This window comes from Cottoperca gobio, chromosome 14, assembly GCF_900634415.1.
Source record: "Cottoperca gobio chromosome 14, fCotGob3.1, whole genome shotgun sequence".
NCBI classification, from domain to species: Eukaryota; Metazoa; Chordata; class Actinopteri; order Perciformes; family Bovichtidae; genus Cottoperca; species Cottoperca gobio.
The window spans coordinates 16,716,621-16,722,866 of NC_041368.1; the positions used below are offsets into that span (position 1 = coordinate 16,716,621).

Sequence of the window (6,246 nt, forward strand, 5' to 3'; positions counted from 1 at the left end):
AAGTAGGTGTGAATGTTTGTCTGACTCTTTGTGTCAGCCCAATGATTGACTGGCGACATGTCCAGGGTGTACCCTGTCTTTCGCCCAATGTCAGCGGGGATGGGCTCCAGTCTTCCTTAAGAATAAGCTTTTAGCTAATTAGTTATAGCTAACGGGTGGATGGAACAGAAGAAAAGCAAGATAGATGAAAAAGAAAGGCGTTCCTGGCATTTACATAGTACACATTTTTGGCCTGAGGCTAGTTACTAGCTGACCAGCGTATTAACAGTTAGTCTGGCCTGGAGCCCATCCCAAATACTAAAGCTGCTCTAATACAGCAGAGCCCTGCATGTTGCAGCAACAGCCACAGTAATAGAACCTTTTCTGTGTGCCTGTGTACACCACTTTGGATAACATATCCACCAAATGGCCTTGCTCTCAAGTTACATCTACACATTTACTCATATACACACACACACACACACACAAATGAATGTCATGGCCTAAAGCAATTACAAGATAATGCCAAAGTGGGCAGAGGGAGGGATCTTTGCTTTAACAGCTAGCTGTTGTAACATACCTCACCAGGGATATATTGCTGTTTTAATGTGTGTTCTCATCTATTGAATAGCATCTTACTCCAAATGTTACAGAAGTGTGACTTTGTGGGGCCTTTTTCTCTTTAGAGCCATGTGTTACAATCACATTTAGTCCAAAAGTGTACAAAGAAACTGATCGTATGGTGAACTAACTTTGATTATACACGGGCAGAAAAATGAGGAATTCTTAAGCAAAAGCCGTTTATCCTTCATCTGTTGTGTCAGTGCTAAAATGGAGACAGTTGGGGAAGGCCTAAAGTGAAACAGTGTGACACAGTTCCTTATGAGGTCTGTTTAGTTCAGGGTTACAGGAGCTAATGTATTTCAATTACCAAACCCAGGGTACCTTGTGTAAGGCGACATGCGTCCTGAGTCGCAGCGCATGATCTCGACAAGACATCACATGAACCATTTTGAGTAGTGTTTTTAAAGGCATAACAAAGATATTTGTCTAACAGTTTTGGCTATTGCAATTCTTCAGCAAAAGGCAATAAAATGGGAGTGAATGAAAATGAAATGTCCTATATATCTTAAAGACTGAACTACACTGAGGAGGCCTCTGACCAATAAACCTGACACTCGGTTGCTTGTGTAATAATTTAACAGTGGTTTCTATAGTGACAGCTTCAACGCTGCAACAAGATCTATATGCTCACACCAAAATGACGCATTTTTCCAATTGAATTAAAGGGGGTGTAACAATACCATGAGTTGACTGATCATCAAAGCACATGATATATGGTTCATAATTTCATATACTTACAATATTTTACACACACACACACACACACACACACACACAAACGCAAATCTGATTCAACCACAACGAAGAGCAACATACTGCAGCTACAGTAATGCAAGCTTTAGCTTAAATCTGAGATGGGGACGTAACAGCTCTCTACAGCTCCAAAATGGATGCAGAATCACAATTATGATTGAAAGCTTACCGAGCTAGGGGCTAGCTGCAAAATCTATACCCTTTTTTTATGCAGCATCTACAACCATGTACAGTTTCTAAGTACATTGTCAATTGTCATGCTTCTTGAAAAAGTCAATTTTAGCATATATGACTCCATAATACTAACAAGGATTAGGCGCTAATGTTTTGGAAGAGGCAAGATATTATCCTGACCCCATGACTATCTACACCAATTAGGCTGTTACCTAATGGTAAATAGCTGATCACAAGATAAGCTTTGCTACTTATTCAGCAAATATACCCAAGACATGTCAAGACATGTCAGTACAACGTCCTTATCGTTTGGCCTGTGGTGCACTCTGAGTCATTAATTGCAAGTAGAGATAAGAAAACACTTTTAAAAAAGGTCACAGCAAGCATCACTTTCACACTTTTTAAAGTATAAATTGAGGTAATTTGCTTGTTAGGAGGATTTTAGTTCATTCCTGAAGAAAATGACTTACTGAAAAAAAAGAGATCATGACGTAGACTTGCCCAATGGATGGGCATGGCCAGGAAATTAAGTATTTCCTGACTGGTGGTCTCTAAAGGTAAATTAGTAATGTTGTTAGGCTATTGACAGCTGAAACAACACAAGCCAGCAATCATTCAGACAATTTAATACAGTCTACTCCATCCAAGATAAAAATTTGGAACCGATGGCAATCAAGTACCTATGACTGATCAGAAGTTAATTTGAAGAACACTGTCCAGAGGTCAGAAGGCAAAGGATATGCAAAGCACTTAAAGAAGCCTTTCATCAGGCCTCGCTGGGGCTATAGCAACCTTCCTCTCTTCGCCCCCGCCTCCTAGTAACGACCGACACAATCAATAAAGAGCTAGATCAATAAAATGAATTTATCTCTATGCTCCTTTGACCTCTTTCCATCTATCCTATCAGCTGTTTTCTACATGTGATAATACAATTATACAAGCCATCTTCAATGTAAATGGACCCGGCTATCAAAATGACACTATGAAGAGGCTGGCATTTTGAAAACGAGTTGCAAGGCTATGGCAGCCTCGACCTGGGTGATCAGTAAAGCGGTAATCCTGAAAAATCATTGGGCATTAGGCACGGGCCATAAATCCACAGTATTACCTTGCTTCTGGCCGGAATAAAATAAATCCCATAATGATGTCTTCTTGAGTCTAGATTTTTCTTTACATCTCAGTCTCATGTCATTCTTGGTCATCCATCCATCCATTTATGATGTTCTCCTTGCACCCTCTCTCGATTTTCCCCATTTTTAACTCCCTCTATCATTTCCATATCCCTCTCCCCATTCTCTCTCCCTCCATCCATGATGCCTCCCCCACTCCCCACTAGCCCATTCCTCACTCCAACCCCCCAGCTCGTACACGTGGCACACACCACTGCAGTGACAGAGCCACATTAGTCATCATCAGGGACATACAGATGTGGAAGTAGAGAGTGCAAGGACTAATTTCAAAGCTAACATGGTAACAAATGCATCATGTAAATCCATACCACCCCCCCCCCCCTTCCATTGTCTAAAAATAGCTGCTGTATCACATACTGTATTAAAAAATCAACAACTAACATAAATGACACATTGATGTTTAATCATTCAGGGAGCAAGTAAGTAAATAATCACACACAAAAGCATGAAAACACACATGCTTAGGTACATAATCACAGATAAGAAAACAGAATAGCATACCAGAATTATTGCTAAATCATACAATGAGACTGTCACAGGTAAACTCACCTGAAAGGGGAAGATATTATCACTGCGGCCAACTCCGTCATCCATCCAGGACTTGGGGTTGAAGCCTGCGGGACTGTTTCGAGGGTACTTCTGGGATGCCACGTGGTTGTTGGGGAAGGTCTTCTTCAGTGGAGAGATAGAGTTGATGGGGGTCATCCCGCCGTTCAGCCCTCTGCGATAATCTCTGCCCTGAGACCCTCCCCAGCCGCCGCCACCACTACCATAGCCTCCTCCGGGACTCCAGGAGGTGGAGGAGCCGGGGGAGGGAGAGGGGCTCTGGTAGCTGGCTGGACCCCAAGGGGACGGGGGCTTGTTCAGGCTGTTGGACAAATGCGGCAACTGGCTGAAAGCCGGATTCCTGTGCGGAAACGGCGGTGGAGGGTGTGGAGAGGCCGGGGAGCGCCGATGCTGCTGGTGTTGGTTGTGGGGGTGTTGGAAGTGGGGGTGTGGTGGGGGAGCCGCGTGGTGCTGGGACAAGGCTGCCGCTGGTCCGATCTGGGGGGAGAAGTTCCCACCAAACCCTGGACTGACATGGTGTGAGAAGTTCTGGAACAGCAGGGGCCCGTTGTTGGCAGAGGCCGGGTTGAAGAAGCTGACGTCCTCGTTGATGATGGTTGATGGCGCCGGCGGGATTGCAGCTGACCAGTTGTTGAAGCCAGTAAGTGATGACGAGGTTGTACTGGACTGGACCGGGCCATTTCCACCAAGACCAGATGTCTCCTGGTAATCGAAGCCCGTCAAGACAGGAGACTCAAGACGTAACTGCTTCTCCTTTCCGTTACTTCCCTCAGATGTGCCGTTGTCGGTCTTGGCGTCCTCTGACCGGGCTTTTTCCAGTTCTGAAATGATCCCACCACCACTCCCACCCTCCTGGTGACTCCCAGGGGACAACTGCTGCTGCTTTTCTTGCGTTTCTTGCATTTCCTGTTGCTGCTGTGCTTTGGGCTTCTCGGGGCCCCCCAGGATTTCGTCTTGCACGCTGTTGTGGGTGGCAGAGGCAGGGAAGAGCCAGGGAGAGCCTCCCGTGGTGCCATTCCCTGTGGCTGTGGTGCTGTTTATGAAAGCAGCAGGGCTCTGCGACACATTTTGGTGGTGGTGTGGGGGCTGCAGATGCGGGTGGATTCGGACCGGGAATGCAGACTTGTTGCCAGTGTTGTTTTGAACTAGGACTCCAAACCCGTAATCCCCCATTTGTTTTCTCCCCCCACACACAAATGCAATCCCGTGATCGTTTGGTCCTATTGAGAGAAGAGCACACAGGATGGCATGCACTGAGTTAGCAGTCAGACCCTCTCAGTCCACTATAGATCAAGGGATTTAGAAACAACTAGGTGATGGCCATAGATATTTTCTAGGGACATAAAAGATCTTATTTTCTGTTGGGTCTTTAATACTCCCTCAGAGGATGCCTAGACATATGATAATCACACAACACTGTCATGAATGAGCTCATTCTTGCTCTTTACAATCTGCCCTTATTACTCTGGGCAGTTTTAAAAAAACAACCAGTTAATATTACATCTTTAGCTAATTATAACCCCGTGACGTTGCCAGCTTGTAAGTCTTCAGCTGAGCTGCTGGCAGCCACCGATATAGCTTGAAACACTGCTGTGACGAGCCGACACAATCTCCATTTGGAGACGTTTTCCTAACGCAAACCAACTGACAGATAATGAATTACCCGCAGTGTAACCTTTAATAAATGACAGCTGTAGAAAATGTCAATGATTTTTTTTTTTATTACAATAAACCGTCATAACGTTCAGAGGAAAATTACTCGACCTTGTTTGACAGCTGTCACCAGTATGTGGAGACCAACCTCAAAATGTATCAGATGTAAGTCACACAATGAATAGTGTCGGACATTATGTTCAATATTACATTTTTACACGTCAGGTAACAGCCGACAGTCAAGCGGTTCAAATAAACTAGACATGTTAGCCGGCCAGCTAACATTTCCATCCGTTGCTAACGTTAGCTAGCAAGCTATCAACCGTTAGCATAAATGCTAGCTAGCTGGACAGGCTGAATACAGGCGAATAAAATGTTCTTTCACCTTCTGATCACCACCTTCGACCTCGGCGATGTCTTTGTCGAGATCCTTTCCTCAGGTTGAAAGCAAGGTGGTGTCCTTGAAAAATTAGTGCGTCAGGCAGATCTTTTCAGAGGCGATTTGATAGCTGACTCGTACAGTGCAGTCGGTCAGCTTTTTTTTCTCCCTTCTCCTGACGTGTCCTGCCTGCTCAATGACACAGCTCTCTATCTGCTGCCTCTAATCTGGACCGTGTAATCAAAGAGCTTTGTTAACGTGTCAATGAGTTAAATATATCCTGCCGCGGTTCTTTCACAAGCCTTACTCGATCGGTTTCATTGTTCGTTTGATTTTCAGTGTATTATTCTCGCTAACTGTCTTTTCTACGGAGCAAGCCTGATTCCTGTATGCTTCTTTGGGCTGCCCCTCTCTCCTGAAACCGACCGTGGCCGAATGACAGCGAGAGATCAGCCGAGACTCACTTCCGCTTCTAGCACCGCCCTCTCCGTCGTAACCACTCCCTCGGAGAGCCACACCTCGGTATGTGATTGGCCAGACAACCGGCAGCCTCGCCTAATTTCTACAACATTTAAAGGCCATGCACCAATAATACAACCATGCTATCCATAAGTACTGCCCACTGAGGTCAGATATGGTTATAAAAAAAAATAAGAGAAAGAATCCTCCTAGCAAGCACGGTGCTGTCCACGATGCAGCTGATAGCAGGTCGTGAGAAAACTGAGATACCCAACCCTTTCGAAAGGATGGCAATGCCTCAGAAAAGGAGCATTCTTAGCACAGGCTTTTTGATCTTATGCTCCTTCATTGTAAATGTGGAAATGAAACAGTACCATTTCAGTAGCAGTTTATGTTTCCCTTTTTCTAGGGTAACCCCAATTTTGATATATATGTATACATATACGTGTCATATTTTAATTTAATTAG

General features: G+C 44.7%; 1 pseudogene; it reads right to left on the reverse strand.

Moving 5' to 3' along the window:
• Positions 1 to 3,102: 3,102 nt before the first annotated feature.
• On the reverse strand, positions 3,103 to 5,750 carry LOC115018931 (cytoplasmic polyadenylation element-binding protein 4 pseudogene; annotated as a pseudogene).
• Positions 5,751 to 6,246: the final 496 nt, after the last annotated feature.